At 42.6% G+C, this 13,685-nt stretch overlaps 1 protein-coding gene across 4 annotated transcripts in view; it reads right to left on the bottom strand.

Annotated features, from left to right (window-relative positions):
* The window catches only part of LOC119649168 (rap guanine nucleotide exchange factor 4), a 313,803-nt gene that overhangs the window by 126,742 nt on the left and 173,376 nt on the right, over nucleotides 1-13,685 (bottom strand). The gene's annotated exons all lie outside the window — the stretch shown is intronic.

The raw sequence follows: 13,685 nt of genomic DNA, 5'->3' as shown, positions 1-13,685 counted from the left end.
CTTCTGTAAAGGAGAAAGCTACAGCTTGTTTTCTTATGGAAGATGGGATGGGATTCGTTAGTAACTCTATGCGGACGCAAGGGAGCTTTCTTGGGACAACATTGTCAAAGAGATATTTAAGAGAACTAAGAGAAGTTCGCATTCCTTTTCAGTAGACCGTCGGATAGATCGGTTGCGAACAACTTTCCCTTCTATTTTTACCTCCCGTTAGTGATAAAAATCTCTAATTTGGAGGTTCCCTGAGGTGGGAGCGCGTTAGCCCGAATTAAATTATCAAACGGTACCTGACTAGTTATCTGATTATGGGAAAGAATTTAGTTCATATCCGCATTGCTTAACGTTACGGGAGTCCAATATTCAGCTCATAAACTTACCTACCCCATCCATGGACAAGTAGCATTTTATAAAGTGGATAACGAATATTAAAACCGATGGTTACATAAACAGGATATCTTTATCTCACTGGGCTGAAAAGTTTTACGACACCTTTTAGTGAAAACCGCCGATTTGGATTTTTTGGGGAACTCGTACTCGGCCAACTTGTAACTGTTAATTAGTAACTCTGGTAAGCCACAGACTGTAGATAGGTGGTGCAGCTTGGCTTAGACAGATCCAACATGCGGATATACGGTAAAGAATTGGTTTCACTGAGAGATATGTATATTCACTGATTTGGGGAACATGAATCACACAAGCTTACTTTGCTAAAATTCACCACTAAAATGCAGCTGCTTTGGAACTCTTTAATCATCTTCATTGCTAACATCTGATATAACAGAATAAACCAGCTTCTTGCGAAGGAGAATTTAAGAGTATCTACTGATACTAGGTCTGCTAGGATTGGCATTAATGCGTCGGACAAGTTCCTCGTCGTCGCAGAATGTATGATAAAATTGACAAAAATCAAAAGTGAATTGCGGAAATGAAGCCTTACTTATTTCGAATCAATAAACCAGATTAAGATGAACCATGGCGCCCAACGTGGGATGCTTACATCAATGAGTTTCATTGAACCCACTATTTAGTTTTCGATACCGAATGCTGTCACGACCTTATAAAGTTTTACTGCTACCGGATATGTTTGCATCGACTGCAGTTAAATTAGTCGTGTTCCTTAGATTTGCATCCTCTTTGGTATTTGTCGATTTTGTGCTGATCGTATGGGGCTATTAGGCATAGCTGTAGATAAAAGCAAACCTTGCGGCTAGCGGAAATTTAACGTCAACGATGTAAATGGGGATGCGAGGAAATTCCTTTGCAAACTTGTTAACCGGAAAATCCGGGCTCCGCAGAAACCTCGCATTCTTTGTACCGACCAGATGGACGGATATTATATAAACTGGTGTTCCATCAACTGTTCAAGCATTAAATGTAGGGCATTTTTCCTTGTCGCTGGAAGATGGCGAGACGCGCGCTGTTCAGCAACGGAAAAGGAGACCCTGAGTTGCCATCTGTATGCCGACCACTGTGTATGCTTGACATGACCGGTAAAATGCTCAAAAAGCTCGTCAGGAGTAGGCTCGCTGAAGCAATCCGTGCTGCTGGGGAATGCTGCTATGGAGGTCGTAAATGCGATTCATCGAGCCAAGGCACACATTTGCCGATCCCAATGGATAGTGCTCTTCATAATGCTTGGTGTCAGAAACGCCTTTAATTGCGTAAAATGGTCAGATATGTTAGGCACATTAAAAAAACTCCTTCCACGTGCTGGGCTATCTCTTTTGGGTATTCAGGCATTATCTGAGAAACCACTCCCTGCTCTATGAGAGGCCAGATAGCGATTAAATACCTTAAACACCTCGACAAGATTTCGGGTGGAGTCTCGACCTTGGGTTTGCTAATGGTAAATGTTGGCGGCGTTCTATCCATTTTGCTCTACGATGCGGAGGTATGAGTTGCTGCCCTTCGCAAGGAGCTATATACTAAGTGCCTAAGGCGGGGAGCTTAGCGACTAGCATCCCCTATCGCACAGTCTCAGGATCGGCGGGAGTTATCCTCGTTGCCCTCATTCCTAAGAGACGTAAAGTCGTCTTCAGCCGCAACAACAAATACTGAGGAACGGCAACATACACTAACCGACTGACAACTCTCTTCGCAAAATGAACCAAGAAACAGATGGACTGCGCGACTGATAGGTATTTTAGATCGTCGCTAAATTGAAAGTATGGCGCCTGCACAAGATTGAGATGGCACGATCCCCTGATAGTGTGTTTTGCAATGGAGTGGCGGACGCCGCCGATGACACCTCTTTCTCTCGTTTAAGGTGTGATTGATTTCGTCAGAAATTTCATGTAGACACAAGGGAGTTCACTCCAGACAACGTTGTCAGAGAGATGCTGAAGAAGTAGAAATAGAGTCATGTTGTGCATTATGTTTGTTTTCTTTTTGTTGTAAAGAAGATTGAGTTCGACTAGTGGAGGGACTAAATTGCAGGGGTTTCCTTCAACTAACAACTTCTCCTCCGTTGGCGGAATAAATTCCCAGACTTTCCCAGGTTTCCAATTCCCAGACTTTATAGCTTCCAAAGCCGAGAGAGCGGCAAGGCTAGCCAAAAGTAATGTGACAAAGGGTTCCAGACTTATTCGCGTTCTAGATCTTAAACCTTCCCCAGAGATAAGTCGGAACCTGTTAACTCTCCACCTACTGCTTTCTTCGTTATATTTATTCAACGGAGCCTTTCTTAAACCAATTTAAATTTCCTAGGTTAGTTCTCAAGATTCCTTAAGCTCTTCAAGCGCTTCCCAAAAAAGAAATTGCATTCATCCCTATTTTGAAGTTTTCATCCACCTTATTGGGATTTCGCACTCAGCAGCCTTATCTATTTCAAATCCATTCATACCTTTATTAAAAACCGGAGGAAATAGAAAAAATGTTAAAATCTAAAAACAATGAAGCCAAAGTACTGTAAACCCTAAACTCATCCTAATTTCGCTCACAATGGTGGTTGCCGGTGTTACGTAGGATACTGAAAACGCCTACACCATGCCTTTCCCATTAGCTGGAAGTTCAATTTGAAAAAATATAACCATAAAAATGCAAATTTTTCAATGGAGGAAAAGGTGCTAGATAAATTTCCTCAAATTTTTCCTACCACTCCCAACGGGAAGCTACTCTCCCTGAGGAGTTTATACCTTCTTTGATAGTAATGGAAACTTATTCACCCTTCCAGAACACCGAACACATCATCATCAATCCTCATTTTAACATAATCTCAGCCTCTTGACGGAAACCAACGAACCATGAGCCACAGTGGCAGTCACGTAACGAAGCCATTATCCTATTCAAGATATTCAAGGTGCTGCTGTAGAGGCTCAATTGTATTTCTAGTGCAGGCACTTCTGTCATTGTCATGGCATCATTGGGCATATATGAGCATATACATAAATATTATAATGTGATCATACAAATGTATCCTGCCATATCCTCTGAGGGTGAGGACAACCGCAATACGGTTTCCGAGAACGATGCTATCATCTTTAACTGCGGTAATTCGAGTAGGTCTAACCTCAGCGATTCTCAGCATCATTCATCTTCGTCAGCATCCTGCCAATTATTGAAAGCAATTGATTCCTCCATCTTTTGAGATAGGACGGCATGATAGTGCTTAGCATTTCGTCCCATCCATTATGTGTTAAATGTTAAGATGCTAGACGTGAACTTTCCGCCGTATTCCATGACACACTCGAGCTACTGTCGGGAAATCGCCGAAAAAATTGAAGACAAAGAAGGAAAATCGCTTGAGTCATGTCTTGGGCACGTCTCAAGGGATCTTGGGGACATCCTCAAGTTGTTGATTGTTATGTTGAGCATTATAAACGAATTGAGAATGTAATTTAGTGAATCGGAAATCATTATACCATATGGGATTGGTTCTTTTCATCTTGAGCATTTTTTTGGGGAGTCTTTTAGAGTGCGAGGTAACCGCAAGATGACAATGACGTAATATGAACACGATAACCTTCAGAGGCTCTTTTCGTAGATGAAAAACATGTTGAATATTCCAAAGGAAATTAATCCGATTTTAATTAGAATCTTCCTGAGTTCCCATAAAGAAAAACAGGTAGAAGGTCATAATAAACAATTCCGAATGGAATCTTCGCCGTGCCTACTTCTTATCCTTTACAATTACAGTGTCCAAGTAGGCGGGAATGTTCATAGTCTTGTTTTACTAATAGAGCAAGTTAAGTCTACAAAATTGACAATACCTCATAGTATGACATTTGCTGTGCAAATTTGATGGAATTTGATGGACTTTAATTAAGAAATTACAATTGTGACGACATGAGGACAATTGATGACACTCCAACACCAGAACCATTTCGGCAGAGGACTCTCAAAACGGGAACGACAAACAAAAGGTGCCAAATTTTCCCTGTGATTTATGTTCAAAGCCTCAATCTTATGTCTCTCCTCCTACATCCAACAAATTAATGATGGAATAGATATCGTCATCATAAATGTCGATATTTTCAAAACCGACTGTCCTATTCCAGCTGCTAAGTCTTTCCTACTGTGATTCTAAATGAACAAATAATGGTGCCAGCTTTAGGAAGGAGCGCTTTCCATTCTCAATTGGATTTAATTTGAGGAGAGAGCGTGAACGCAGTTTGTTTAATAAATAAATGATTTTCGGCAAAACTGATTTTGTTCCTTCTTCACATCAAACATACTTTACTCCAACCTTTAAAAGCAATGCTAAAAAACTAGTATATTCTAAGGCCCAGTAACTAGGTGTGCCCATTCAAGTTTGTTGGTTGAGCGCTCTAAGTACATTGACGATCTTTCTCTACCGTCGGTGATGGTTTCAGGCTCTCATCATCAAATTAACTTCTTCGATTATTCTGTGAAAAGATAGTTGTTGATCAGAAAAGCGTTATCCATGGGCGGTTGGCAGCAGTCGAGCCAGCGAGCGGACTGTTCTTGCCGGAAGGAGAATTAGCTAATAAAGTAAAAATAGGATAGGGAGAATCTGTCGACAACTCTCCGCAACATCGAACACATATAGAGTGGTATATTTCTGCACGGTTTGAACCAGACTGTGTGAAAGTGGGCTTGCTTTGGACCTGACTGTGTGAAAGTCCCAGGACATCAAGGAGAGACGTGAGGGATTTAGGTACAATACCAGTAGCTGATAATATTATGGGAACTACAACCACCCACCCGAGATGCCAAATTTCTTTGATTTCCTGAGCCAGTGGTTCCTAGTTCCCTTTCTCTCCACGTATTTTCCGTTCAATGTTGCTATTATGGAGGATAGCAGCATTAATAATATACGCGGAGCGACCTGTATTGTCAGCACGCAGCAGCACGTCAGGCTTGCAGTGCGACATGTGGCGATCAGTTAGAACTTGCTGGTCCCAATACATCTCTAAGCAGAACTATCAAGTAGTACCTACGGCTCATACTGGTAACTCGACGACGTTCCTGTGGTCAGCCCATGCTTGTGTGCAAGCTTTTGGTGAATCACCTTGCATACAGCATTATACCTGGTGATGTATTGTACCGGTGCAATTACTGTGTAGCCGGTAATGAAATATTCCAACGTCGCTAACGCAGAAGCATACATTCTGCACTAGTTGTTCTCCAGTCGCTTTCCCGAAGATTGGTTGGAGATCATACAATCCTGAATGGCGCACATAAATCCCTCCGTCTCAGCAAATTGATCCGCAGCATTCATCCATCTGTTTGACAAATGTAAACCGACAAGTGGATGCCAAAGACAATTTACGTGTCTGTCGTGTATTGCCTTTGACTTCCATTTATCCATTCGCTCCTTCCCACTCAGAGAATTGAGGGATCGACTTTTAAAGTTAAGTGGAATCAGCACACAGTCTACCTTCTTATAAACAACCACATGGACTCTCCTGTTCATTACTGCAAAAATAAGTGCGCAGCGAGTCAACTTGACGGTGATATTGCCCCACGACGTTAACCACGCCCCTACTTCCGATATCACGATGCAGGTTCATCCGCTGCAATATCACAAATGCATCATCATCAACGGGGCAACAACTAGTATCTAGTCTAGGTCCGCATTAATAAGGAACTCCAGACATCCCAGTTTTGCGCCGAGGTCCACCAATTCCATATCCCTAGAAGCTGTCTGGCGACCTAACCAACGCTATCGCTCCATCTCAGGCAAGGTCTGCCTCGTTTTCTTTTTCTACCATATATATTTCCCTTATAGACTTCCCGGGCTGGATCATCTTCATCCATGCGAATTAAGTGACCCGCCCATCGCGACCTGTTGTCGCTCATAGATATCGTCATTATGTAGGCTAAAGAATCGTCCATCTTCATTTGGGGCCAAAAATTGTTCGGAGGATTCTTCTCTCGAACGCAGCCAAGAGTCCACAATTCTTCTTGCGAAGAACACAAGTCTCCAAGGAATACATAAGGACTGGCAAGATCATTGTTTTCGTCTGCCCAGCGCGATTCGACGTTGTTCGTTCAATCGGTTTTGGTTTTAGCGCTGACGTTGGTGCTATGTACTTCGTCTTGCCTTTATGAATGTGCGGCCCAAGATCTCGCACCGCCTGCTCGATCTGGATGAAGTTAGACTGTACATCTCGCGTTGTTCTTTCCATCATGTCAATATCGTCAGCGTAGGCCAGTAGTTGGGTAGACTTGAAAAGGATGGTGCCTCTCGCATGTACATCAGCATCGCGAATCACTTTCTCCAGGGCCAGATTAAAGAGGACGCATGCTAGGGCATCCCCATGCCTTAGACCGTTGATGTTGAATGGTCTCGAGGGTGATCCTGCTGCTTTTATCTGGCCTTGCACATTGATCAGGGCCAGCCTAGTCAGTCTTATTTTCGTTTCGGTGGGATGCCGAATTTTCTCATGGGCGTGTACAGTTTTACCCTGGCTATGCTATCATAGGCGGCTTTGAAGTCGATGAAAAGAGGGTGTAACTGATATCCATATTCCAACAGTTTTTCCATCGCTTGCCGAGGGGGAAAATCCGATCTGCTGATTTGCCTGGAGTGAAGCCTCTTTGATAAGGGCCAATGATATTGTGGGCGTATAGGGCTTATCCGGTCTAGCAAGATAGCGGAGCACATCTTATAGACGGTCCTCAACAACTTGATACCTCTATAATTGCTGCACTGCGTGATATTCCCCTTTTTATGTATGGGCCTCTTTGCCATTCATCAGGCATTGATTTGCTGTCCCATACTTTAAGCATCAGTTCATAAACCACTTGGTGTAATTGGTCGCCTCCATATTTAACCAATTCAGCTGTAATTCCATCGGCTCCAGGCGACTTACGTTTTTTAAGCCGATTAATTGCACAGACTGTTTCTCCTATACTTGGTGGTGTCAATATTTGTCCGTCGTCTTCAGTTAGCGGGACCTCCAACTGGCCTATATTTTGGTTGGTGAGCAGTTCATCAAAATACTCAATCCATCGCTCTAATATGCCCATTCAGTCGGAAATGAGATTTCCCTCTCGGCAGGATGAGCATCGAGAGGTCTAAGGCTTCATCTTGCTAACTTGTTGGTAAAACTTCCGCGCCTGGTGCGGTTGCTCCCTGTACTTTTCTAGTTCACAGACTTGTTGGTTCTCCCTGGCTTCCTTTTTCCGTCTGCCAAGTCGCTTCTCCGCTCGACGGAGTTCGTGATATGTTTCTGCTCGTGCCTGCGTTCTTTGAGAATGCAACATTACTCGGTATGCGGCATTCTTTCGTTCCGTTGCTAGCTTACATTCATCGTCAAACCAGCCGTTCCGATTCCTTTTGCGACTGGGGCCAAGTATGTTTGTGGCCAAGAAGAGACAGAAGTGCCAAAAACTTCGCTATCAATTTCGTTTGATAAAGCTGCGTAATTTCTTTCATGCGAGCAGGGTCTAATGTCATTATTCGTTGATTTCTAGCAAAGATGCGCAAAACATCTTCTTAATAGATGACCATACCATTTACCATGACCATACCAATGCAATCCCATATCGATCGCAGATATTTTCATTTCGGATGTGATCAGAGTCACGCCACTAGTCCAACGCACCATCTTCGTCTCTGTTAACGCAAGTCTTTTATAGTCGACCAGCACGGCGGATTACATTGCGGTAAATTTTAGATTTGAGAAATTCGTTGATACGTCGATTATAAAGAACATCAGTTGTGGAACGTTCATCTAGATTGCGCTAATGTGTGCAGTTCTGAGCAGGTCACTGCCATTGACAGTGATTGTACCCGTTCGGTTCGGTTGTCAAAAATACAGTTTGATTCATATTCGATCTGAGACCGTGTTGCACGACGCGGTCATTCCATTTTTGGACAAGTTGCTCGAGATAATTTTTGTTATCAGATGCTAGGAAAACATAATCTTCATAAAGCAGTATATAACGCGCTGGACGTTGGAGGTGCCATGTGACAGTGTCCATAACAAGGATAAAGAACAGTGGCGAAAAGCAGTTTTGACACACCCGTCACACTTCCAACTTTACTTTTCGGATAGTGGTAGAACACTAAGTGTTGTCGTACAGCATACCAGATGAGTTCGTATGGCACACGGTTAAACGCTTTCTATGGATCCAGAAATGCAATGTAAAGAAGACGATGCTTCTCACGGTGTTGCGTGTGTTGCGCCAATAGTTCGTGACAAATACAGGTTGATTCTTTTTCCATATTGGAACTGTGATACTTTCTTGCCAATCAGATGGTGCTCTACCTTAATGAATAACGCTATTAAAGAATTTACTAAGCCTCAGTGTTGGGTCCCAGCTCTTCGTTTTAAAAAATGCAGATGCGGTGTCATCAGATCCAGTGGCTTTCCCCGATTTCATTCCTTTTATTGCTTGCTAGACTTCAGTTGGGCTGACAGGTGAATTGCTGCAAATGTGGAAATGGAGGATGAACAAATCCTTCAATTGAAATCTGCTTGAAATATTGTCGCCATCTATCCGCCGCGACGGTCGGTAAGCAAAGTACCGTTCTTGATATCCGATATCGGCTTTTCTCAAGTCGATACAGGTCTCCCTCGCCATCCCGAGTATCCACCTTATCGTAAGGATTTTTGTAATGTGTGGCGGCGGCCGGTTTCTTTGCTTTCCCGGTTGGTATTCTTATAAATTTGCCAATTGACAAGGGTTTCACCGTCAAGAAACTTGTGGTAGACGCTTGTTTTCACGAATCTTCACTTCAACATCGTCATTCCAAAGCCAAGTATCCCGGTTGATGTGCTCCTTACCTGATTCGGTATCCTCGAGGGTTGTAGAGGCCGCTTTGTGGATCTTGTCTTTAATTTGGTTCCACGATTCTCCCACATTCGTAATGGTTGTTAATCGCGTTTTGATGCCACAAACGATGTCATGATTGCTGTGAAAAGAGCTAGGAGAGAGTCAGCCCGTAGCAGTCACGAAGAAAAGCAGCTGTCCCACCCTGTAACTAGATATCTCTCTGAGGTCCCTAAACAATAGTAGCCTGGATTTAGCTGGAGCTGGGCAAAGTAAGTGTCTGAGGGTGTGTCCCCCTTCTCCGCAATTTCGGCAGTGCGAATTGTAGAGTATGCCGAATCTGGCGGCATTGTACTCTATAGGCCAGTGGTCCGTGGCAAGACCATCAAATCTTGTATGCATTGGCACGCGTTAGCCCCAAGAGCTCTCGCGAGCTAGTTCTGTTATAGGTATGTTATAGGCCAAATCCTCCTCGACTTGAACTCCTTGTTGTAATGTTGAGTAATGTTTGGATTGCGCCCAGTCATGGTAATGTGATATTACACTTTAAGGAGATATCACTTTTGTGATATTTCATATCACCTATATATCTCTAATCTTTAACCGTGTCCCAATGATTAATAAAAGTCAACACGCTGCTTGTCTTCCGAGTGCCTCATTTCTCACTTTCAATATTATTTCAGGAAGTTGCCACATACTGGTACGACGACATCAATTTTTAACGTGTAATTGGAACTTTCTGTACCATAGATAGATAGATACATAGACCAAAGATTGTTTAACTTTGGCAAAAGTGCGAAATGTTTAAATTTTTGGATAAGTTTGCTGTGATCACTCAAAATGAGAGAAAATATCGTTTTCAATAAAGTGCTAAAGTGATTTGTACGCATTAGGTGCATCCAAAAATGTAAAATATGACCTACATGTGCCGCTCTGTTAATTTATCCAACATCAAACATTAATCGGAAATAAAGTGATGTAATCCATATATGCTTTAGAGCTCCGGAAAAACTCTATAAATTTCATGCATTTGCCTTTTGTTTTACTCCCTTAATTGCTTTGTCTCATATTCAAGCGTGTGCAGGAATTTGCAGTGAAACGGTGTCATCATAGCTTCATATTCCATCAGAAGCAAAGTTTGTATAGTGCCAGCAGCTTCAACTTTTATGATTATTTCCATCATTTTTCATTTTCGTTGTTTTGGAATGAGTACTTTCTGTCGGGGCCAGAAAATGCCAGCCTCAGTGGTCAGCAATCATCCGGTTCAGTCATTTCAATTTTTACTGAACGCATTGTTGCGCTTGGCTATTTTTCTGTATGGTGTCATCCGATCTGACGGTCAGCATCTGTAGCTATTTGAGGAATTCGCCATTAAACACGGGGTGGAGATACACCAACGCTTGCAAATGTAAATAGTGTGGTTACATGAAATGCCCAGAAGAGATGAGAAATGTTGATTTGAGCTCAGCTCCAGACATCAAAACAACGAGTTATTAGGTTTCAGCCATTGATACTGGTATCAGAAACACCCTTGCGGGCTAATCGACTATGTCTATTCCTAGCTTAGGAACAATATCCAGTTTCCCCATTTTGCGTTCAATAATGTTGGAGGCTGCAATTCATCATCAAATATTTTCCATGAATATGAAGAGTTTAAATTCAGCCCAATATTCTCTGTACATTTGCTTCTGAATATTCGCAGAACTTCCTGTTCAGGACATTCATTCCACATACACCTGACTCCCAAAGCTTATATTTTCACTATAACAAATCCTTCCACTGTTCATTTCTAGCAACCTCCATAGAATTTTATCATAGCAAATGCTACCCTTCCATGGGCTACATCTACCCGGCCAAAATCTATAAATTTCACAACCATCCATCGGGCACAGCGATGCTCACTTGATCCAGCAAGCTGGGATGCTATAAATCAAGTCAAATCGAAATGTTGCTAGAAGGAATTCCCTTCCGGACAAGTCGAACTTCCACCCGTAGACACACACGTATAAACACCTCATTGTCAGGTATTTGGCAGAAGCAGGGAGCTTCAGATGAATAGCATTCTATAGATGCCTCCCCACATCCTCATATCCCATTCAGATATGCGTGCCCACATGATCGACCCGCATTGAGGAGGAAATGTAACACATCTGCTCGTTAACTTCCGAAATATGCTTAGCCTCACGAATATCCCCAGAAATGCGATATTTACATTGAAATCATTCGACGTGAGTGCTAAGCGACCTTCAAGGTTAAAGATGTTTTCGGGAGAGTGGGTATTTTGTTGCGGAATTCCCTTCTTTTTGACGTCATCGGAACAGAGCAGGGCAATCAGAGTACTTTAGGGGCTGTGTTTTTCTATAGGAGAGAAGAATTAAAAACCGTTGAAATATAGGCCAATCGTTGCACAGTTTAAAGGTAGACAGCCTGGTTTACGCGATTAGCCATAAATAACTATCTTTGGGTAGATGACTCATCATTAATTCAAAATCCAAACCAGTATCAAATTCAGAATTTATGTGGAGTCTTAGGCCTGTTGATGCTCCTGAAGGTCACGTCCACTGGGGAAATAAGTGAAAAACGATGAAAATATTTATCTTAGCTTGGTGAAAAAGTATCCTAAATGGCGAATTGGCCAGTAAATAAGTGGCTTCTGAGTGGTAATCACCTGATGGCTCATTAAGCGCTCTCCAAACATGTTGCGCCTACCGAACAACATCTTATGAGGCAGCATGCGTGATTGCGCGGATGGTCCCAGTAGATATTTTAACCGATGAGGCAAGTCGTCTTTACGAAAATCAGGAAGCAAGCCTAAACAAACAAAGTAAGCGTCGCGGTCACTGGCTGCATGGCAAACAGCATAGGACCAGGCGGAGAATGGCCAGTGGACTACAGGCTTATCCGAGACATAAGGATGTGGACTATGCGGAACCACGGTGAGACGAGTTATGATCTGACTCAGTTCTTAACCGCGTACGGTGGATACAGTAGTTACCATATAGGTTCGGTCTAGATGAATCACCCGATTATCCCACCTTTCTTCGCCTGCCTCAGATTTAAAACCTCAAGCAAAAAGCTTGAAACAGTGCTAAATACCCGTTTAACGGTGGAAAATCGGATAAGGTACATGGTGCAATCAAATACAGCATGCGACGCGGTAGTTGCAATGGTGAAACGGATCCACCAGCAACTAAAAGCAGCAGAAGTACAGCGGAGAAATAGAAGGGAAGCTACTGCAATTAATGCCACACAAAGTGATAGTAGCTCATTTAGAGTGAACAGCTAAGAACTGAACAGACCCGTGAAGCAATATCGGAACGGTGGTCCCACGGGAAGAGTGTAGAGAAAATATGGGAAGTTTTAGTTGGTAAAAGTCCGGGATGCGTGTCCTGGATTCCAAATGTGTATCCATGATGGATTTACCACAGCCCAAAGAAAAGACAAACGGACAGACAGTCAACCGATTTTAATAAGGTTTTGTTTTACACAAAACCTTAAAAAGTAAATTATCAGACATAGTAAAAACCCATAGAAGCTGTGTGAACTTTTGTAAAATTCCTTTGATTTTTAAGGTTTTGTATTTGGACCCGCATTGGAGGTGCGATTGTCCTGGCGCTGCTCAATATAAATTATTATCAAACAATTGCCTCATCCTCCTACATTTTATAGTGGAAACAATAAAATGCAAATCTGCTACATGCTCACAAACGGCGTTATTTTGCCACCTTCACTGACTGTCTGTCGAATGTCATCTATACAATTACCAGCCATAACGAATGTCGAAAAAAATGGAACTAAATTCAAAACACGATCCACAAAGTGGCGTATGCAGCTCTCGAGGTCACCAAGCCTGGTAAGCGGTTCATCTACTGAAATAACTGGCTTCTCAAAGAAACGCCTTTATCACAAATTTCTCGTTGATAAAACACTGGCCAATTGGTAAATTTACAAGAATGCCAACCGAAAAGCAAAGAAAGCGATCACTTTAACCCGTGCAGTCCATTGTAAAGATCTTTATGATAAACTGGACTTTCGGGATGGTGAGAGAGACCTGCATCGATTTGCCAAAAATCGACACCAACACACAAAGGATTTCGAACACTTCTGTAGTGTTAATGACAAGAACGGAATTTGGCTTACCGATCGACCAGGCACGATGGATATATGGTGGCAGTATTTCCAGCAGATTTGAGCTGAAGAATTTTTTTATCCTCCACTTCTGCCTTCCACAACTGAGGTCGAGGAAGCAATAAAACACATGAAATCGGGGAAAGCAACAGGACCTGACGGCATCGCATCTAAGCTCTCGAAAGCGACGGGGTGGTATCCATTACTGTAGCTCAGTGAGTTCTTGTACGAGTTATTGATGAGGGTGGCCATATTTCAATTATTTCTGGTTGAAACTCTCCGTTCCATTCCGTTCCGTTGACGCAAAGCTGACTAAGCGTTCCATCTCATTGGATGAAAAACTTTTCCCACTACTGCCACTAGTATCAAACTGGAAC

The sequence above is a fragment of the Hermetia illucens genome, chromosome 1, assembly GCF_905115235.1.
Source record: "Hermetia illucens chromosome 1, iHerIll2.2.curated.20191125, whole genome shotgun sequence".
NCBI lineage: Eukaryota > Metazoa > Arthropoda > Insecta > Diptera > Stratiomyidae > Hermetia > Hermetia illucens.
This window is presented reverse-complemented; position numbering and strand designations above follow the sequence as displayed.